We start from the raw sequence: 23,289 nt of genomic DNA on the forward strand, positions 1-23,289 counted from the left end.
GCTAGCATCAGGCATTGGCTGGTCTGGCCAGTCCTCAGGTCAGCCGCCGATTGCTGTGGTCTCCCAACTGGGAGCTACGCCACAGGCGTCTGGCCTCTCCGATGGCTGTGTTCCAAGTGAGCTCTGGGGTCGGGCTTTTATACTTCCTGTCCTGCGCCCTGACCTCTGAGGGGCAGGCACAGGGTTCGCCGGCTCTGACCACTTTGGTGTCCAGAGAGGCTCGTCCCTCTCCGGGGCGACGGGGAACCAGACCGCCTCCCTACAAAGTCATTGTTTAATAAAAACTTGTAGAAGTCCAATTAGGGTCATTTAGGACTTGTCTATACAGGGAAATTGACTTGTATAGATAAAGTGGAATAATTATTGGAAGTGGAGTAATTATTCTGGAATAGAGTGTCCACACAGGGGGGTTATACCAGCATAGCTATAGCAACATTATTCTGCTAATAGCTACATTGCCCCAAGGCGCCAGTTTCCCCCTGTGCACAAGCCCTTAGCAAAACTTAAGCAGAGTTTCATTATATTTTGTTCTGTTTCCAGGACTTTTAACAGAAGGTACCTTTTGGAAGCATAAAGAAAATGTAAATAAGCACCCATGGGTGCATATAGGCTTTACAGCTGTGATCGTGGGCGTGAGAGGTTTCAGCTGGGTGAAATTGCAGGATCATACCATGCCACAATTAATACAGTCTCCAACAAAGAATTTGATCCTTAAGACATCACCACGCTCGTGTTATTTTCAGCACCACCCTCCCAAGCAGACGACGCTTGGACCATAAAGAATCACTACACATTTTGCTTTCACTGATATTTGATTGCCTTCAGCAGCCATTTGCTCTGCCTCCAAGATAAGAGCCAGCCGATCTTCAAGGAGTTTGGGTGCTTTGAGTAGAATCTTCCCAACATCAAAGTCCTAGTAGAGTTTTTAGTGAGACTAGCAGCTGAGCTAAAATATTTAATGTGCCTAGGACCACTACCTAGGATCAAAGAGACAGCTGTCTGCAGGGAGCTACTGTTTAGCAGTCACTTAATTGCATGACCATAGAGCTGAACTAAACCGTTCCATCAGTAGTATTTCCTGAAACTTTTATTCATGGGAGATATTGGCTCTGGAGATTACTTGAATCCCAGCAGAATTTCTTTCAGAAGTTCTGACTTTTCTGCCAGCCATATAAAGTTACCTAGCCATGGACAAGATCTTGAGATTCCTCTGAGCCTGTGCAACAGCACAGAATAAATATGCTCATAAAACAAGAGGGTTCAAGATTTCTCAGACCTCAGACATGGAAATCAAGAGCTTTTCTACCAGCCTGGGAGTCCAAAAGAGAGAGCCGTGTTCCCAGATCTTTGAGGTACATGTTTAGAGCCACTGTTATAGCTTGTATGATTTTCTTGCTGAAGTCATAGCTAAGAAGGGACCATCTGTGTGGTGGGTACAGAGGCCATGTTTATCAAGTTCTCCGCACAAGAATTTGGCTGATGCCAGAAGACAGACTAATTCCACCCAGGTGTGGACTCCAAAACGCCAACCAACTGTAAATCATTCTCTCCTGTTGCTGCATTTCAGATACCCCTTACCTTTGAACGGCTTGTCCGTTAGCACTAACTTTTCCATGCGTCTCTAACACGGTACCCTTGAGAGTCAGCATTTAAGAAGCTTGTGATTACGTACACCGGGGTCGGCAACCTTTGGCACGCGGCTCGCCAAAGTAAGCACCCTGGCGGGCCAGGCTTACAGATGCTGCTCACCCGTCATTAGTTGAGGATGTTTTATCCCATCAGACAATTTCCTGCCACATGAACTGCTGTAACATCCAACTACTGTTCTGTGAATTCTAGACTACTCTGATGTTTACAGACAAGTAGAATTTACCCTGCTATAAAAACAGGAAAACCCTGATGTTCTAAGTCAGGAAAAGTTGTCATCGAAGTCAATGGGAGTTTCAACGAGGGCTTTGCCTGAGGAAGGACTGAGTGGGACACACTCTGGCCCAGTGTAATATTTTTTTCTTTGAACGAGAAGAGTTCTTTACAGTGGGGTCACTTTTGGGTATGGAACAGCTTCCCAGGCAGGTGGCTTCTCTACCCTGGAAGATGTGCACGACTCAAGTACTAAAGAAGTAAAATCTGATTAATGGAGGGGGGAATGATTTTTTTTTTCCAGATTATTTAAAATTCTATGTATTGGTTAATAACTATTTAACTAAAACATTTTGGATTCCACCTCTCACACCCCTTCAATTAAGAGAACTCCCACTACATACTTCCTAAGTCCTCCAAGAAGTTCTCAAACAAGAAGTGACACTGTTATGTCCAAGGAAAAGAACAAGCAGGAAAACATTTTCAAGTTGTTTTTTTAAGTATGTCATAAAGAAGCAATAAAGGGCCCAACCTTATTTTCCTCCTCCTTTGCAGATTACCATTCAGACTAGATTGCACAAAGCACTAGAAAGCGTAATCTAGGGCAGTGCTTCTCAAAGTTGGGCCGCCACTTGTTCAGGGAAAGCCCCTGGTGGTCCGGGCCGGTTTGTTTACCTGCCGCGTCTGCAGGTTCAGCCAATCACAGCTCCCACTGGCCGCGGTTTGCCGCTCCAGGCCAAAGGGGGCGGCAGGAAGCGGTGGCCAGCACATCCCTCGGCCCGCGCCACTTCCTGCAGCCCCCATTGGCCTGGAGTGGCAAACCGCAGCCAGTGGGAGCCGCGATCGGCTGGACCTGCAGACGCGGCAGGTAAACAAACCGGCCCAGCCCGCCAGGGGCTTTCCCTGAACAAGCGGCGGCCCAACTTTGAGAAGCACTGATCTAGGGAGCAATAGATCAGATGACCTATCAGAACTTTTCATTTCTAACATCTGGTTTCCAGGAGGATACCAATTAAAAGCCAACTAATTGACTAGACCTAAAATTAAGAATGTTCAAGAGATTAGATAATCAAGCTCAAGCAAATTTATTGTCTAAAGACAAGGCAATACAGTACAGGAAAGAGTTAATACCTCACCAATCCTTCCCAGGAAGCAAAGTCTCAGGCAGCATTTTCAGTTCACCCAGAAGCTGTGCTTCCCAAATGACTCCTTAAAACAGCAATCTTTTATAGCATGGCTGTTTACAAGTTGCAGAGCACTGTTCTCACACTTTACGTTTAAGTGTAACTAGCCAGCTTTGTCTCTGGTGGAGATGTACTTTCCCATCTTTTGTTTTGAATATTAAATTCCAAATGTTACGGGGCATGAAGGTACTCCCTAATGCAAAGCATTCATACAGCTTCCATGATTTCCTTATGCCACATTGCTCCTATGTTTAGAACATTCGTCCATCTAGCTTTGGATAGTTTGTGTATTCGCCTAAACCAAGTGCTAAACCATACGTATCCCAGAGCATTGTGGGACATATGCCTTAGCATAAGCGAGCAAGAATAATACAGTTTAGCATGATCACCCAACACACACATATAAATCAAATATTAATACCATGCACATAACTATTAATGTGGTGTGTGTATAAGTGCATGTATATATGTACAACCTATATGCACTGGACAATGAAGAACAGCAGATGGAATTAATTATGAATACACAAACCTTATGTGGGGGTGGAGAGCAGTATGAATTATCAAATAGGGAACCGAATCCTGCAGTGGGGTGAAATGAACACAGCAGGCATGCTAAGAAGAATGATTTATTAACAGAGTAACCAAAGGAAACTAATAGAATAATAACCACAATCCCAAACCCTCCCTGAAACTTATCACTCAAGACAGATTTGATTTGAAAAATAGTAAATCCAAGTAACAAGGAGACTATCAGATCTACTGCCGTTCTTCAGCTGAAATTCCATAGCAGATGTGGCAATTTTTCCCCAGAGTAAAAAGCTTGAATCAAAATTTTGGAAAAAGGAACATGAATTAAACCTCCTCATTTGTGCCACTCTTTCTTCTCTCTCCTCGGTGTCAGAGGTGAGGCAGCACCACACTCGCCTGGTACATCACCCTTTATGGAGTTTTTTATGGCACACAAGACAGTGCTAGAACAACAAAGGAGAAATTCTCAGCTCATTTCCAAAGGATGGATTCTTTCACCCAGTAAGTTCGGTCCTAGCTGTTCAAGGAAGTGGGTTGCACTGTTATGGATTTAGTATCAGAGCAATGTGGTGAGAGAGTTGGAAACATTTAATCTGACTAGGGTCAGACGTGACTATTGGAAACAAAGCAATCTGAGAGAGCTAAGAATTCCGTGATTTTTATTAAAAGACTTAAGAAGGAGAATAAAACGTTCTTTATACCAAGTAATCAACCTGCACAGGCCTGGAATTCCAAAGCACTTTACAACACTGAATTGGCAGTGCACACTACAGCTTTTAACGGAAATGCAGCAGTCCCCAAGCCATGTCTACTCAGGCAAAGAGGGTGATTTTTTCAGTTGTGTTAGCGTAATACAATTGAAGAGTCCTCTTAACATCCATACCAATGCAAGCTAGCACCTTTGGAGTCACATTAGGTGCTCATTTAGTAGCCTGTGTGTGAAACTACATTATGACACAGCCCACTAACATGCCTTTTGAGAGGTTACCTTGCATGTTCATGGGTGTTATGGCCACTCAGGAAATCAGCATTTCCAAGACGTGGTTTCCAGGCATGCCATTTTCTGTTCTCGGTCAGATCCACAAGCAAGTGGTAGATTTCACATACAACGCACATGGTGTGAAAAGTCTCTCGCTCGCTTGTATTTTCATGCAGAAAGCAGCAGGTAAAATGCACTGCACATGCGAAGCTGGCTGGGTTGAGATCCCTTTAAAATATGGCTGCTACAGTTTGTAGTCTCTCTCTATGGACACTAAGAGCCACACTGGCATGTGAAATCATTTGGGAATTCTCCCAGTGCAAAAATGCCCAGGGCCAGCCCAGCTATAGCTTAGGGGCAGGAGATGGCTTCATAAAAGATACGAGAGCTGCACATTTTCAAGTGTAAAAGAAACCTCCCCATTGCAGATGCTGCAGAGGAGTAGCAAGGGGCAGTGATATGGTGCCGAAGGAACAGATTTCACCCCTTTCAGAAACCTTACCTTAGAAGGGTGGCAATGAGCAAAGCTGGGCTTCAATCCTGGTGCTCTAAATATTGGGATTTTTGCTAAGTGGAGGTAAACTGAAACAAACAAACACATCTCAGCACTCACAGCCTGCAAGGAGCCAGATGCAGAATTTCACGTATCTGCCAAGTTTAATCATAGCATTGAGCACGGGGAGACAATATAATGGTTGGGTGGGAGTGATCAGCAAAGCTCAATGGTGCATGGAACAGGACTTTCAGGTTTTCAGGGGCCATATGCCTTTATAGTGCTATAGATAATGTTAGACAACTAGAGACAGGTGCCCTTTGCTTGGTTCTCAGCCAGATCAGATTGGTGACCACCCACGCTACGAGGAGGTGAACCTGCTGGGAAACCTGTCACATTTTCCTTTGGGTTCATGGGGTTCTCAAAGTGAATTCGGGCTTCATCCTACTAGTCTCCCTGTGCTGGCTTCACTGGGAGATCCAGGTGGGCAGAGAGCTCGCTGGATCAGGGGCCCAGAGATGCATCACATTTGCCCTGTCATTTAAATCTATCCCATACAACACCAAGGTGGGTTAGAGATTTTGGTATTCTAGTTGAACGATACCTAGGGCTCTGTTAGGGAGAGAAGAACCCAAGCCCACAGCAGAAAGGAAGCTAGGCTGGTACAGGTGAGTGTCCTCCATCCAGGGCACGGGCACGTGTGGCCTCCAGCCAGTACATGTATTTAGACACTGTACCTGGGTTTTTCAATTCAGTTTTTCTACCTCCCTGATTGGGCTCCATTTTTCACCCTATTTTCTCGTTTTTTCCCATCCTGCCCTTTTTCACAGCACCTCAGTGAAACATGAACTCTATTTCTGCAAATGGGCCCAGCCAGACCCCAACACTGCATCTGAACAACCCCCAGCCTCAGTTGTTTGACATCCAGACCCCGATGCCAGGGTTGAGGGTTTAGCCCATCTCCACCAGTAATGAACTAGGCAAGGGGACTTTGCCCATCCCTCTCTTGCACACTGGGTTGATTGGAACCTAAGTGTGACAAGTGAGCCACAAGGAAAACCCAGCACATCTTTTCCACTTGCTCCCATGGGCTTTCTTCAAAACCAGGCAATTTGGGACATGGCTTTGCATCTCTGCTGTGGGACCACTTCACTGCTGCTGCTGCAGATCTGGGCAGAAAGCAACCTGCCTGCCTAGCACATGGAAGAGGCGAGCAGTGGTCCAGTGTTTGTACAGGGATTATGGTTCTCCGGAAGCACCTAGAGATCTAGTGCCCAGAGGCAGATAAGGAGGCTGCCTCTCAAAGGCACAAAATCAGAGAAGTTACTAATCATCATGAACACTCTAACTAGGGTTTTGTGGTGAGTGAACGTACCAGGATATAACTCCAGGGCGGTTAGTGAACTCGTATATGGTTTGCAAACTCCAACGAGCTTGGAGGACAAAAAACCTTGTAAACACCACCACTATCCTTAGAAGGAAGCAGATCAAGACGGGATTTGAAGAGCCAGTTTCTAGGCCCAAATTAAAGAGGCACTCGTGTGTGTTCCTGATTTGGTGCATGCATCTGGGCTTACACAAATAGAATCAGGCGTGCGCCGAAGTGAACTTTGGAAAGTTGGGACCTCAGTGTTCTGTACCATACGCACCCCATTATTAAATATTTATACTGCAGTAGCACCCAAAGGACACAACCAGGCCCCGGTGCCAAGCAGTGTACAAACATGTAATAAGTGATACTCCCTGCCCCAAGACTTGCAGCTAAAAGATAAAACGCAACCGGTGGACATGATAAACAGACAGGCCGAGACAGGACCTATGTGGAGGAGGGGAGGGGACAGAGTCCAGAATTCATGTACAAACGCAGTAAGCCCATTATGCTGCAGTTACTTTTCCAGTGCTTGGGTTTCTGTCGGGTGGAGGAAGCCATTTGGGAGAGGAAAGCTGTAGAGGGCATTTCAGTAAGCAGCATGATTGCAGGAGCTTTTAAATTTCTCAAGTGGCTTTCCTGTGCAACTTTGGGCTCTCTCTCTCTCTCTGACAGCCCTGTAAAAGGGAATTCCCAAGATGGTGGGCAAGTGAGAAGGGAATTTCACTCCCATAAATGCCCTTTTTTTAAAAACAGTCTCCATTTCGTAAATCCTTTTCTTACAGTCACTATCGCATGAAGGCAGCAGCATGTGTCCTACCTACCTACCTTAGGAAGACGGAGTGCCTTTTGCAAATTAATGCATGAGGCATTTGTGATCACTTAACCACAGCACACAGAGATGTAGACTATGTACTTGGCAGACAAGAAATCACTTAAGAAAACATCTAACTGGACTTACAGTTGATCTCCTTTAGTATAATTTTCTGGATGAAGGCTCTCAAAGGCGCCTGAAGACGTACAATCTGAAACAGAGATGACTTAGTAAGTACATCAACAATGTGCAACATCTACAGACGTCACCCAAACGATCTAGCAGCAACTGGATTTCAGCTGGGCCTGGAAGAACATCTATCTATTTTTGTTTTCTAAGAGAGCAGTTACCAGATCCATTTAGGCTTCTGTGAGCACTTCAGATCCATGCTCCTGTCCCTCCACTGGCTCCCAATCAGTTTCAGATGCCAGTTTAAAGGCCTCAGTCCTAACCTTCAAAGCAACTAATGGATCAAGCCCCAGCTCCGTTACAGACCAAATTTCCATCTACGAACCACAAAGACATTTGCACCCCACTGGGACAATGGAGATCACAAAGATCAGGTCAAAGCATGAGAGCGCTGGGGACAGGGCCTGGGTTAAGAAGTTCCACTTGTGGAATAAGTTCCCAGAGATGAAGCTAATCCAGAATGATCCTCACAGCAGAATGACACTCTCAGCACTGACCACCCTCTTCTACCCAAACACCTACCCCCAGCAGAGGCTTTACCCCAAAAAGGAAGAAGTGCCAGTGACTCCAGGAAGTCGCCTAGAGACTTTGCTATTGCTGTTAATTTTACATGGAAGGTGCTCTGATACCATGGTGACAGGCAGCAGTATAAAGTGCTAAGACACAGTGAGCCATTGATCAAAGCCATGCTGGGTTTGTACATTTTTCAAAGGAGAAAGAATCATTTGATGAGTGGGAACAGCAATGTCTTGTCCAGTATTCTAATCCCATCCTCCCCAGCCAGAGCCAATATCCCATATATGTGGAGATATACCTATCTCCTAGAGCTGGAAGGGACCCTGAAAGGTCATCGAGTTCAGCCCCCTGCCTTCACTAGCAGGACCAAGTACTGATTTTTGCCCCAGATCCCTAAGTGGCCCCCTCAAGGATTGAACTCACAACCCCAGGTTTAGCAGGCCAATGCTCAAACCACTGAGCTATCCCTCTTCCTTTCCCTGCCAAAGGGCACTTTCTGCACTCAAAGCCACAGATCCCAGGCATGCTTATGCAGTACTATTTCCCATCAGACAGAGGAAAACTGATACAAACATTCAAAATTCCAGTCAGAGCTTTTATAAAATCATTTAAAGCCTTTTGTTCTTGATGCAAAAATGCCAAGTTGTCCCTCCTACGTAGCTGGAATAGCAAAACATGCGTCTTATGAGCAAAATAAAATTGTTTGAGACTATGTAACAAACCTGCAGTGGGTGGTTACTCCCCTTCACCTTCCAACAAAAAATCTTTTTTTAAGGCAACAATAAAAGTTTGGTAAGAACAGATCATTCACTGAGTCATCGACACAGGCCCCTGGGGTGATGGGTGGCTGAGAATAACTGGAGCAGAGAGAACCCTAGCCGTGCCCTCTGACTTGCTCCCCTGTGCCCTATACTAGTGACGATACTAGAGCCCTCTTCCCATCTCTGAGCTATGAGGAGCAGCCTCGTATTCTGGCGTTCCCCCAGGGGCCAGCATCCGGCTGGAATGATGTAAAAGGAGCGGTGGAGAATCAGGCTCCTGATTCTAACAAATGTTTGTTTCTGCTTCCTAGCATAGCCCAGAGGTTAATAAAAGCAAGGACTTACAATGACAGGGCCCACGACGGAGGAAAGCAGCTTGAAATGCAATCTGTGGAAAAAGAAACCGGCTCGGACTTATCAATCTCAAAATCATTAGCTCATAGTTTAGGTCCCAAAATATCTAAAAACTTGAAACCCAGGTGGTAAGGGAGCCACATTGCTCTCTTCATTGCCCATCACTGCTGCTCAGGATCCTATTCTTTAATATTAACCCATTCGGGATAAAATACTTGGAAGACTTGATACCTGTCCAGGGATGCAGTGAATTGCACCTTTCCTTCAACCAGCTGGAGAGTGGCAGCCAAACTGAGTTCCTGCGAGGAGGAAATGAGTCACCAAATCAGCTGATCTGAGTGTCAGCACCTGAGCTCTGAGAACAGACCATCAGCTGCAGAATACAGCAGAGACATTTCCTCCCTGCTTGGGTTAAGCTACTCAGAGAAAGGAAACCAACAATGGTCCCTCTGTGAATTCACTGATACCACACCAACACTCAGGACTGTAAGCAAGGGGCAGAAAGGGAAAATCAAGTGGCCCAAGATCTTTCCCACAATCCAAGACACTCCCACAATCCCAGAGTAGCTGGAGAATTCTGCTAAATTGATCCGGGAGGGGATAGTTTAAAATGCTTTCACAGGACTTCAATGTCAACACCCTATTGAGCTGAACAGAGGCAGTTCGCTCCTCTCAGAACCGTTGGCCCAGGAGGCCCCCATGGATTCTGTCAGACCGTGCAGTCAGACGGCACTAGCGCTGCGTCAGTTCACAGTCCGCTCACGTTCGGAAGGTCTGTTCTGCAGCCGGGAAGGCTACACTCATCTATTTTAACAACACACAAGCTTGGGTTCTGCAGGACCTGATGGAGCCGCTAGAAAAGTGCTGCTTCAGCAAAGTACTGCGTCCCAGCTCAGTCCACCTACACACCACAGGCACAAAGTGCCAAGGACAAGGCCCCTCCTGAGCCAGACTCTGTCTAACCACATGGTTCAAATCTCAGCTCATGCAGCGTGATGGATTTTTTCCTGTGACTGTGTGTGAAGTTTAAGGCTGGAAAGCAATAACATTTCATTCACAAGGATGGGACAATGCTCTGGAAGCTGCACTGTGGTTATTCAATATGGCCTGGAATAGAGTGCATTCTTCAGAGGTTCTTTTTAACCAGAGCTGGGATCTACCGAAAACCATTGCTTAATGCTCAGCTTTCACAGTTCTTGGAGAGGATGCTGCTCCTCCAGCTGCAGAATCAAACTTGTCACAGACACAGAGCACCTTCTCATCTATATGAATGAATGACTTTGCTGTAAACCCAAACCCATCCGTCGGCCTCTGCATACAGAAAGCCAGTATCCATTGGGCAGCAGCTCCTCCATTTTTCACCCTTTGGGATTAAATCTGATCTTTCTATCTCAGTACTTACTGCTTTCAAAGCAATGAGGAGCACAGGTTTCTTGTTTCCCTTTTTATCCATTATCTGCAGGCTGAGAGTGAGATTCATGGCGCACAGGTTCACATCCAGACCGACCGTCAGAGGTGTGACCATTTTGGTAACGATGAACAGCGAAGAAGAGATTGGAGTGCAGGTTGGGCACTGTAAGAAAAGAGGAGACAGGGACTAGATTTAACCTGAAAAACGCACACAACGAGATTGACGTGGGCCCTCCCATGGACCTTGGAGAGGAAAGACAAGGAAACGAAGGTGACAGTAAGGGCATGACGAGGTATTCTGAGCCCCTGCAGTAGGTGGAGTAGATGCTGTGTAATCCCCAGAGACACAACAGCAAATGCAGATTTGGACTGTCCTGCTTGTGTGATCTCAGAAGTCCGGTCAACCCCAACACTTCACTGGGATGGAGATTCGCGTTATCTTACACTCTCTTCACCCCCTTTTTCTGTTGACAAACGCTGCCTCCTCTCCCAACTGGCTGTTCCTTTCCAACACATAAAGATGAGCCCATTTGCTTCGAGAGCCTGCAGCTTTCCATTTCAGCAGTCCCAGCCCAGGCTGCAGTAGGACAATACTCCCTTCTCTCGGGGGGGGAGGGGGCGGGAGACGGGGGGACGGACTGCTTTTTTCTCTCAGAGGGTGCAAGAGCATCAGTCCATGCAGCTGGGACAAAAAAAAACCAAACAAACCGCAGCCCCGGGAGCAAGAGCCAAGGCCCCAGGTGCCACGGCCCCTACGCAGTCAGGCCTGGAATGAACACTTCAGACATCAGCAAGGTCTGTCGTGCAGCGGGATAAGCAATGGGACATTTGGTCCGACAGAGACATGATCACTGTGTGACTGAGGGGGACTCACCTTGGAAACAATCAGTTCAGAGAGGATCAGCTCCAGGGAGAGAGTGTCAATAAACTGAAACAAAAATGAAGGAGACACACGGTGGATGAGATAAAGTCAGTCCCTGGACCAGCGTTTGTTGGTGAGACACAAGCTTTCAGGCTACACGGAGCACTTCTTCACGTCATGCTCTGCGTAAGCTCCATAGCTGGGCTCTCTCACCAACAGAAGTTGGTCCAATATAATATATCACCTCCCCCCCTTGTCTCTCTGATATGCTAGGACCAACACAGCTACCACAACACTGCATACAAAAATTAACAGTCAGCTGAAAATGCTGCACCTTCCCCAACAGTGTCTGTCTCATCCTCCTCCTCCTTCAGGGGGAAGGTCACTCCACCCACATGAAGCCACAGTGAATGGGTATTTTTGTTGTGTGTTTTTAAGAGGTGAAGTGTACAGGTGCTGCAGAGGGCACAACCCATGCTGGGGTGATAGACTTGTAGCTCCATGCCCCAGGGCTGCCTCTGAACATGGAGTACATGGTTACCCCAGCTCCAAAGAAAGTTTGAGTACCAGCTGTTTTGAACTTACAGGGAACCAGGGTAAATTTTAAATCAACCACAGCTCATGTACAGTTTGACCTCATCTCGTCAGACTTTGCAGGAACGTTCTCCTTTGCCATCACAGTAAGCGTGGCGAGTTTTGGAACCAACCTATTTTTCCAGCCAAAACTGCTGGGGTCTGAGCAGGTGAACATAGGATTTAGCTGATTAGGTCTCTGTCCTTGTTCCCACTAAGCTCTGTGTATTGCGCTGAGTTTCCAGGAATGAAACCCCACCTGGCAGGGTCAGTAAAGGTCTTCAGTGCTATTTGGCTCTTCTCCATTGGCTTTTTTTTTTTTTTTTTTTTTAATTCTAACCATATTCTGTAGGTTCTTCCTCCTAGCCCAGACCTTCTACAGCTTTTAATTAACTAAATCCAACCCGTTTCAGGTGAATGAAGAACAAACGGCTGCATCAGTAAGGATATAGCTTTGCACAGAGATCTCCAAACCCCGCGGAGGCAGTACCATACCTGATCAGGCTCCAGGCCTAGAAAGCTGGAGATTAGACTATTTCTGCATTTGCATAAAAAATGCATATTTAATGAACACGCACTGCCTTGTTTGCATATATTCAGCCTCTTGCCTGTACTCCCAACTTAATCCTCCCTGGTCTTCCCTTGAATTCCCCCCTTAATTTTCCCACTTGTACCTCCTCTCCCCGGCTGACCTCCCGTTCCCTCCCTTGGCTTTCCCCTTTGTCTAGGCCCTATGCCTCTGGTTCTCTCCAACTCCCCTTATACTCTACCCCCAAAAACCCTTCATTCAGAGATCCTTCTTCAAGCACGTCCTCGAACCAGCAGCGGCCACACCGATATAGCTAGAGTGACTGCAATGCCGCACCGCTCTACCCATTATACTGCCCAGCACTCAAGCCTGGTCTCTAAGGGTACGTCTACCTGCAGTGTGAAGCGAGTCTCCCAGCCCAGGCAGACAGACCTATGCTAGCAGGACATGTGCTAGTGTGCTAAAAAAGCGGCGCGGACATTGCAGCACCAACAGAGGCTTGGCCCAGCTACCCGAGCTCAGATCCGGGGGGATAGGCCTTAAGGCTGCAGGACAGTTGGATGCTGTGCTCTAACGCACCTCCTTCTCTATAGCTCCCCGTGCTGGGCCAGTGAAAACAGGAGATAAGCAGGTGCTTAGGAAAGGACTCCTAAAATCAGGAGCCTCCTGGGCTGATCCAGGAGGCTGAAGGGTTTGGTGGAGGACCCTGACTCCACAGTAACGCCCTGACGTTCAGTGAGGGCATCACTCACCGTTTGAGGGGTACAAGAGAAGGAATGAGGTTTCTTGAAGACTGTGTAGGAGAGGATAGAAGTGATGACATTCTCTCCTATGGCCTCAGATGTCTGATTCATTTCTGGCAATATCACAAAGTCCTCCGGGAGGGGTGGAATGGGGATCTTCTTCCCATTGTCAGCCAGGTATTCCGTCTGAAAGCAGAGATCAGAAAAGCCACTTAACACAACAAAAACCCCCTTAATTACGAGTTTAAAATAATTATTCTAACTGGCAAAGGCACAAAATGAGGGAGAAAGAAATTACTCATGCAGTACTGAGGGGAGGGATTCATGCCTCCTGTGCACATAACATGCTCCATAGCCTCAGTTCACGATCCTTCAGCATGGATATGAATAATTTCCAGCAATAAAAGTGATAGGTGAGGGCACCAAATCTGTGCAGAAAGGAGCAAAGCCCCTCAAAGTGTGGGCCCTTTGGGAGGTGGGCCCTTGGCATATGGAGCAGAACGAGAGGATCCACCCTCCACCCTGTGATCCAAAATCACTTGCCAGACACTTGATTCACCTTTGCTAGTAAGGGAGGTACAAATTCCACAACCCTGAGCCAGTGGAGGCCACTGCAGGAGGATGAGACACACACACACACACACCCCCCCGGGAGAACAAAATGTGTCACTGGGAGTTCAGCTGTAAACTGCAGTTCAGACTGTATGGGAGAGGGGATTGAAACTATGACCTTGGGATGGAAAAGCATGGGCCTCTACTGCCTGAACTACAAGACCCAGGTCAGACTCATACACCTCTATGTGGTCCAGGCAGGAGAGGGGGACGGAGAGCCACCATGCATAAGGGTGAATTACAGGAAAGATGGCCGGCGGCCATGCCGAGTGCTGGATGGTTGGTTAAACCACATCATCTGGCCTTGCAATCTACGAATCCATAAGGGACCATTGTGATCATCTGCATTGCACAGGCCAGATAATTTCACCTGCTGTTTCCTGCCTGGACACCCATAACTCTTGGTTGAGCTGCAGCATCTCTTAGAAAGACACCCAGCCTAATGTAAAGACGTCAAGTGACGAAGCATGTGCTACATCCCGTGGGAAACTGTTCCAGTGGTTAATTATCCTCGCTGTTAAAAAATGTGCTTTATTTCCTATCTGGAACATTTGAATTTGCCTATCTGGGTAACTGCGAGCCGTGAATCGATGAGGTTTATCTGCAAAGCAACCCTCTTGTTCTCGCGCTGCTGGGTTGCCGTGGATTTGGTGACGGATTCCGCTGTTCTGTTGAGGCGGGGGAAGGTTGTTTGGTTTTAAATAACTAGTCGCTGAAAGCCCTGGCTGGAAAAACTGACAGCTGGGCCAAGTAATCCTCCACTGTGCAGTTTTCCTCACACAACCAATGAAACTGTTCCATGCAAATTAGCTGCAGAGTGAGGGTGGTGATGGTCTGCGTGATCTCGGATGTCACCATGGTTCAGGTGACGGTCTCTAGGTGTGGCACAGATACATACATGCCTTTCTGTCACATGGGTGTAATTTGTAACGTCAAAATGGCTTAGAACTTAAAAATGGGATGGTTACAGACTGCAAAGCCCAGTGATGACTGAACCTGGTGATATTCTGAACAAAAAGCTCTCAGTGGTTTCCAGCGCTTTACACGGACTCAGACATTCTCAGGCTTCAGCGTGACATGCAGAGTGACAATGCTGGAATTGGTGTCAGGAAGCTACCAAGTCACTCAGCAGGTCCAAGGTTGTTCTTCGCTTTTTCTCCTGCTCAGTCTTCAGCCCTCGTCCCATCAGCTGACATCAGGAAAGAAAAACGTTGCTGACAAAGAAAGCCCGTTAGCATAATCCAGTGACAAGAACCTCGCAATGGGACAAGCCTGTGCTCCTGCCTCTGACGTTTCACTGAGTAATAAACGCCTCATTGAGCCGGATTCTGCTCTGCTGACTCACACTGAGTAGCACTTACTCACGTGAATTGCCCCATTGCTAGATATCATACAATTCATTCAGGAAAAATAGCAGGAAAGCATATGGCCCTGATCCTGCAGAGACTTATGCAGGCATTTAGCTGCACTGGGAGGAGTTAAGGAAGTGAATAAGTCTTTTCAGCATCAGGGCCTAGATGAGTAAGTGCTAAGTGACATGAATAAGGGCAGCAGAATGGATCCCTAAGTGAGACTGTGGCTATACTGACATGTTTTTCTGTCACTCATTTCTCTGACCAACATCACAGAAGGGAAGAAAGCTCTGACACCTTTCACAGTTTCAGGGCTGATCCAGAGGAAGAAAGTTGTGAAATCTCAGTCTCAGAAATGTTACCTAGCGTTTACACACTTACCTGTACAGGAATTTCAATGAACCGGTCATTTACTTTTGGAGTTTGAGCCACATACAGGAGCTTTCCCTTCTCAAATGGGAGTACAGCTGCAGGGAAAGGAAAAATGTTTACAACATGTACCAGAAACAGGGAGGAGAATCACTGCAGATGGAAGATGCACAACCTTGAGCTGGGATTTCAGCAAAATTCCAGATAAATTTAAAGATAGGAGATTGGTTCCAATCAATGGAACATCTTCTCCAATAAACTTGTCAGAATTAGATATAAATGACACTGACACGAGAACCCCCTCTTCCAAGAGAGAGTCACCTTGTCCTCATGCCCAGAACTGAGAGAACATGCATCACATAGTCATTTTCCAACACAGGTAAAGATGCGTTCCATGCCCAAAGAGCATTTGACTGAACTTAGACAAAGCAGAAAACCAGACAAACCAAGACACTGGTCAATGACTGAGGCAAGGGAGGCTGTGAGGATAATTTGGGGCAAAAAGCAGCATAAAAATACATGTTATCTTCGAGCCCCTACTTACTCTGCCGCAAGCTAGACCTAAGCTCAGCAGCAAGGTGCTTGGATTGTGTGCAGTTTAGTGAAAAGTCTAGGGCAGCTTGCGATAATTCTGTAAAAGCCTGTGTATTGTAAACTTAAATGTGAGGCTGAGAAGTCAAGTCAAAACAGCAAGCCCTGTGTCATTCATTACGTAGTTATTGAATTCAGTTTGTCTTCCCGCATATTCATGTTTTGATATGTTGCCGATTGTTGTCTTTATGTTTCTAAGTCAACCACGCACTGAGATGAACGGGGCTGTTCAAAGCTCTCAGAGATACTGTTTCAGGATGGCTGCAGACTCAGGCAGACGCCCTGGTATTGGTTACACTTGGTCACATGGTCAAGGTTCTCTCTACAAACACGAAGGATAGAAACCGAATTGTTTTCACTGAAGGCTGAAGATTCTGGAGTCTAGTTCTGCTGCAAGGGATGAATTCCAGATTCCCAGGATACACTGGGCCCTGATTACTATTTCAGTCAAACAGGAAAGGACTCAGTCTTGTGACAAAATGCTGCATCCCCCACCCATCCCTGAACAGAGCAGAGATACGGCCACTCCACCAGACAATGGGGGAAGGCTGTGCAGACTGCGCTCAGATCCGGTAATGCCTCTCCGAGACAACGTTAAGGACAGCGAGGGGCGAACTCCATATAGGCCCCTATTCGAGCTGACCTATACCCGATAGACCTTAAAAGCTGCAGCGGAGTGGCTGAGTAGTAAGACACTAAGAGTACGTGCACACTAGAGGTAAGTGTAAATTCCAGCACTATCTCGGATCACGTGAGCGTGTTAAGAACAGAAGCGTAGCTGCAGCAGTGGAAGCAGCAGAAGGAGCTGGCTGCCCCAAATACAAACCTGTCCAAGACCAGCGGTACATACACGGGGCAGCGAGCCCTTCTGCTGCTCGTGCTGCTATGGCTACACTTCTATTTTTAGCATGCTAGCTGGATGGGAGCTAGTGTGGGTGTCTCTCCTCCCGCTGGAATTTACATCTTCCAGCTCCAGTGCAGACATACCTTGAACCTTAGAGAGGGGAGGATCCTTTCCTGGCTGCCCCCCCCCAAAAAAAACACTTCTTATATTCCCTGACAAAAGCTCCTTTACCCTTACTTTCCACCGGGCTGGTGTGGTGTTTGGGAATAGGGTCAGTAAGTAACAGTCACGTGCGACTATTGGTGACATCACAGCAGAATGTTCGGAAGCTCTCTCAATCCATCACTAGCTTCCAACGCTTGGCAGCTGACCTCCCAGTGATGTGCCGCAGGCCATCTATCCATCTCCTCGCTGGCCATCCCCTACAGCCATGATCTGGTGCGATGGGCTGGTCACCCCACACTAGCCCGGGAAGCGCCCATGCGGCTCAGCAGGGTTAAGTAATCTGACAGGCCACACTTGAGGGAGGATCAGGCTGACAAACAATCCCTGATTGAGGCTGGGGCCCAGCTGAGCAGGAGCAGGTGGGGCTAGTATAAGGTCGAGCGCTGGGGGCAGAAAGGGGCTGCAGCCTGGAAGCCAGCAGTCACTGTCTGGGCTTACAGAGGGAAAGGCGGAGACCCAGGGGGAGAGCAGACGCCGGGGATCCTGTCCCTGAAGGAAGGGTTTACCCAGGTGGTGGTGGAGAGGAAGCCTGAAGGGGTGGAGTAGGAAAAGGCTCAGGGAAAGAGTGGCAAGGTTGGGGACGGTGCAGACTTTGGCAGCTGATTGGAGGGTCCCTGAGCTGGAACCCAGAGTAGTGGGCAGGCCTGGGTTCCCTGCCAGCCCCGGGGGAAGTGGCATTGCCTTGGATTGGACGACTGCCGGGAACGATACCCAGTCTGCCAGTCCAGGGAGACTGACACTCCAGAAGGAGGAAAACACAGCGACTGGCCAGAGGGCCCAGCCACAAAGAGGGAGCACGCTGCAGCTCCTGGAGCACGAGGGGGGCCGCAGTGTGAGCAAGAGACAGGCTGGGGTGTCAGACCGGGCAGAGCTATTCCTCAGATGCAGCCCAAGCAGTGAGCAGAGAACCCAGGACACCTGTGACCATTCCTTCCATGGCAGCTTTTCTCACGGTTATTTCCATCTCTGCGCTTGATGTGGCCAGTTTGTGCCTGTCACTTTCCGGCAAAAGGGTCTGCTTCTCTCCAGCAACATTTCTAACAGAAGCATGTTATCCAGGTCCAGGACACGCACAAAAGCCTTCACCAGCACTGCACCTCAAAGGCAGCAGTAGGACAGTATTCCTTTAAGAAGTCTGTAACTCTCTAGTTGTGCTCTGTGTTATAGGAACTGCCACGCAGAGCAGGAGTATATATACGCAGGTAGGCTTTGCATGCCGTGTATGTTCAGTAAACAGTGTTCTTTGGACCCTACTATGCCCAGGTGGTTCCCGCATATTACGTTTGTTGTGTAAAAACAAAAGAGACAACAGCTGGGGTCGTCCTACTCAAAGGCAGCAACGCCAGGAGCAGGTCTCTACACATGTAGAGCTTCTGGATGGGCTGACAAGAGCACTGAGCTTCCTGCGTTGAGCTTACTGGACACAGAAAGAGAACCCACAGGGAGACAGGCCGTGGCACTTACAGTTAATCTCACTCAGCATCTTTGAGTGCCCGAAGGAAATACAAGCGGAGAGTAGCGTCGGGGTCTGTAACACAAAGCAAGACACCCAGTCAGGGAGGAGGAAATGGCTGCGATGGTCCGGGTGACTTTCACTAACAGGAGCAGTTCTGTCCCTGAGATTTGTAAGGAGGTTAGTGACATCTTAGGATGGGATTGATTGATTGATTTTAAGGCAGCAAGTAGAGGTTGGAGCCACATGACATTGCCCAGCACCATTATCACTGGGGCCAGAGGTTCTGTTCCCCATTGGGCTCTGCTCTGCGCTCAAGGCATGGAGAGAAAATCCCCCCGGGAGCTTATAGCCTCAGTGTTAACAAAGACATTGGGTCAGACGCCTTCCCACCCTTTGCCCAGGGAGGGAAATAACTGGCGACAGGAAGGTCTTTGCCATCTCACACCAAGGGCTGGTGTGACAGCTGCCATCCTGGGCCGCGGTGGGGATTCAAAGCAGGAGTCTCTACAGCATGAGCTACAGAGCCTGGTTTCGTACCCGGGGGTGTGATGGCCTCACCCCCTCTACACATCTTCCCGTGTGCCCGATCTGTAACACACCAACCAGCGGGCGACGCTAGAGTGAACCTCTAAGGCCGGAGTAAGAGGAAGCAGCATCATAAAACCTTCTCTGCTCCGGAGGCAGGAGTAACCCACTGCAGTCCTGCCAAAGGTGGCGGTGCAGCTCACTTCTCACTTTACACGGGCCAGCGAATGGGGTGGAGGTCAGAGCTAATGCTCTGCCCCCACCAGGTGGTGGATCGGGGAGGTAGGAGAGGAGTCCGACAAAGCCTCTCCCCTCCCTTGCCATGCCTGAACTAGGCATCCAGAGGTGCTGGGGGGTAGGGGGGGGCGTGCTTTACATCACCCTTACTCCTCCACACACCAGCAACTGGCAGGGTTGGGTAGCAGACTTACCTTGACTTGTAACGCCAGTAGAATGTTGTTCCCTAGGCTGGCTGTCACACTCCCACGGATATCGCTGCATGCAAAATTACAGAGAGTAAACCAACAAAACCCCAAACCAGCATCACGAGAGAAATGAGAGAGGCACGATCAGCATGGAATAGTCCAAAGCACATTTCACATTTTTAAATGGTACCTAAAGGGACCCCTCCCTCAGGATAGAGAAGGTTGGCGTGCTATGAGTTCGGGGCATTTTCTGTAGACAGAGACCAAATAAACCGAACAGCTCTAATTTCACTGCTGTCCCCTGGCCAGCTGAGTTTTGTGAATTAAAGCTTAGTCCATCAGGATCGTATTCTGCGGCCATTCCCCTGCATGCCGGGATCCTGGTTCTGCAGAGTCGATTATTTATCGTGTTTTATGGGAGTGTCTAGAGGCTAACTGAGAGCAGGCCCCTTTGTGCTAGGCTCTGCACAAGCACAGAACAAGAGACAGTCCCCATTCCAAAGAGCTCACACTAATCTAAATCGATGGCACCACAATATACTGGATCACGTGGGAATCTACTTCTCTGGCTACTTGAACTCAACGGAATTCAGCCATTCTGCGGATAAAGACGGATGTAAGACCTAAAGATGCTAGGTAGGAAATGGAAACGTATTCAGTGAAGAGTGACAGGGTGATATTGACAGACGCAGCACAGAACACCGGCACTCACAGCAAGTTGATACTGATGTCCTTGAGAACCACGGCACATTGACAATCCTTGACGGCAACGCTGGTGGTAAGCGGCAAATACTTAGGCAGCAGAACGAGCGCACTACAGTCTACACGCACGTTGATAGTGGTCAGGCCAGATAAGAGGATAGACCAGCTGCAGAGACAAATACACATTAAACAGACAGACAGTCGCACACAGTACGGCAACCCTGTGATCTGCTCTGTGTAAATGGAGGCTTGTTTCCAAATACAGGGTGTGTACATTGAGCAAAACCAGTTTCCTTCCATCCCTGCCAGCACTACAGCTCTTCCCACCAGTCAATTCACTCACTGGCCACCCCTCAAGGGCTCCTCGGATTGCATTCTGTGCAGTAATAACCCAGGGCCAGATTCTGACACCCTGACTCGCAGTGCATATTACACCTCACCTCTGTGAGTACCCCCCGATAGCAGTGGGAATAGTCCATGTGAGCAAGGATGGCAGAATCTGGTCCTAAAGAGAGCAATGAAAGGGGCCAGTGTTACATGTGTAGATTTGCTTTGCAGTGAGGAAGGGTTGTAAACACTTTGATCCCCTCGAGAGAAGTCCACCCTGGTTTTCCTTTAGACGACGTAGGGGACGTTATTTATAGACTCCAGGCAGTGGCATTGTTCAGTTAGTGCATTCTCACCGCTGGAGCCGTGGGCTCAAATCCATGTTTAGAGGAAGTCACAAGTGATCAGTGGAGAAATTAGAGACAAATGACATAGGCTATTTAGTTCATCATCTGAGATCACGGCAGGATTGTTCCCAGCAGCGGATTCACCAGTGCTTTCAGGGATCCAGTTTTAAATGACTCATGAAATGGGGCCTCCACTCCACGGGAGCCTATCCCCAAATCTTACAAATCTGGTCTAGCCAGTCCAGAGGGAGAAGGAGAAAGACAACCATATGAGAAAGCCATCTAGCAGCAAGCCAAAGGGAGCGAGAGAGACACAGGAAACGGGGAGAAACTGGCAGCCAAGGGAGCGAGAGACACAGGAAATGGGAGAAGCTGGTCAGCTCTGCAGATCAGAGACCTGCTTTAAATTGACTCCTGTCATTGAGAGATTCTGAAACGTTAAAAAAAAAAAAGTATGTATATTACCAGGCAAAAAATCTGAATCTGAAGCTAAAGTTGAGAGCAGGGAGTGGGAGTCCCTACAGAAGCAAGAAGGAAGTGAATGTGGTAGGTTTTTTAAACACAAACATGAGAAAGCTGGATATTCAAAGTTAAATTCCCACTTTAAAAAACCAAATGAACATTCTGAAGTATGGAAACGTATTTTTGCCCCCACAGCCAGAGCACAGAAGCTTGGATCCAATGCTAAAGGCAAACGCTGAGCAGGGGCATTTCAGTGGTGACTCCCCAAAGTAAGAACGCCGTTTACTAGACTGCCCTACTCTTACCTTTATAGTAATTACAGACTGCTCTCCCACTAAAGGAAAAAGCTACACTTGTCTAAATCACAAACTCAGGTGATTCCTGGCTTCTTTAGGACCATCTGGTCAATGGAAATATGGATTTGGCCACTTTGTGCATGAACAAAAGGCATCCTGGGAACATCTCCTCTCAATGATCACCAAAGGGACCCGGGCTTCCAATACAAATGTGGTTAGACACCAAGTACTGAATCAACAGTGCACATTTCCAAGGCCCAGGACCTGCATGTTAAGAGGTTAGTGTAGTGATGAAAGGAAGAAACAGGTCTGAAGCCAATGCTTTAAAATACACAGGTGCTGCCTCTCACGTGTGAACTGCATGAATCCTTTCAAATACCGAAAATTCCTGCAGCCTTCCAAAATTTCATTCCAGACCCACTTCTGTTTAATCCTGTCTTACATACTTGTATGCTGGCTAAAAGATGGGAGGCTGGACAGAGCATAGAGGAAGAGAGAAGGTTATCAGGTGACTGTGGTATCCTTCTGACGAGTGGCCTGTTCTCAGCTGAGTCCTAGTACAAAGACTATAATTCCCAGTAGCCACTGATGCTGCAGTATCCAAGATAAAGTGACCAGAAGTACCATACGTCATGAGACCTCCCCTACCCTATTAGTGCCCTGCAGAGCCACTAAATGGGCAGGGCACAGAGGGTGAGGGGGGCTGGCTCAAAGCCATTTGGTATTAGAGAGTCTAGTATCTTCAATTAATTGTTTTTGCTTTGTCGGTTCTCTGAGCCTTGTGGGCTACAGGGTCTGAGTCTCAACAAGTTTGCATCATGGAGAGGGATCCCAGGTGCAGAATTTTAATTTTTGCAAAGTTTTCTGAAGAAGCAACATGATGTTTCCTGCCCCCTCCCCGATCCACCCAGACAGCTTCCCTCATTCAATTCCCTTCTACTGTGGAAACAAACTAAAAACAAGTCTAGCTCCACTCACCAAGTGCCCAGGATTTTGAGGTTAGCAGAAAATTTCACCTTGACCCCAACTCCAGGAACGTAATTGGATTTCACTGGGAGCACAATGGCTTTAGCAACATGCAACCTGCAAAATGAAACCAGAGGAGGTCAGAAAGGAAACCAGGCTCAGATGTTCAGGGAGGCTGCTTCAAGGCCCCGCTCATAAATATTATCTGCTGACCTGACCAAGAACACTCCATAACACAGTGACTAGGGCTAAAAGTTATAAAGGAGTCGTCTTTCTCCTCCTCTTCCCTCCCACCCCCAGCTCTAGTCTGGTCTAAGAGTGGGGCCTCCACACTACCAGGATACAGATACAGAATATTAATAGTGCAGAAACCTTTATTCTATTTTTCGTTACTCACCCATTGATAGCAATTAAGGTAATTGTTGATCCTGGGAATTTGAGTCTCTCCATTTCATGCCGGAAGAGGCCAGTTACTGACTCTTCACAAGCTGAAAAGAAAAACGTTCCACGAGACCTACTGTTTCGGACACTGAGCTCAAATTGGATACAAGAGAGGGTGCTTTAAGTCATCACTTTCTCTAGTCGAATAGGCCAAATAGTCAGAGGAATCTTAGCCCAGCCTC

The 23,289-nt window shown here is 47.7% G+C and overlaps 1 long non-coding RNA gene across 1 annotated transcript; it reads right to left on the bottom strand.

The window, feature by feature from the left end:
* Nucleotides 1-13,275: 13,275 nt before the first annotated feature.
* Nucleotides 13,276-18,690, bottom strand: LOC112117492. Its single transcript, XR_002908967.1, has 3 exons — nt 18,625-18,690; nt 15,513-15,598; nt 13,276-13,353 (listed from the first exon to the last, which is right to left on the bottom strand). It is a non-coding gene; the product is annotated as an uncharacterized LOC112117492 (long non-coding RNA).
* Between the last annotated feature and the right edge of the window lie 4,599 nt (nt 18,691-23,289).

The sequence above is a fragment of the Terrapene carolina genome, unplaced genomic scaffold (genome assembly GCF_002925995.2).
Source record: "Terrapene carolina triunguis isolate 2854851 unplaced genomic scaffold, T_m_triunguis-2.0 Scaffold130, whole genome shotgun sequence".
Classification (NCBI taxonomy): domain Eukaryota; kingdom Metazoa; phylum Chordata; order Testudines; family Emydidae; genus Terrapene; species Terrapene triunguis.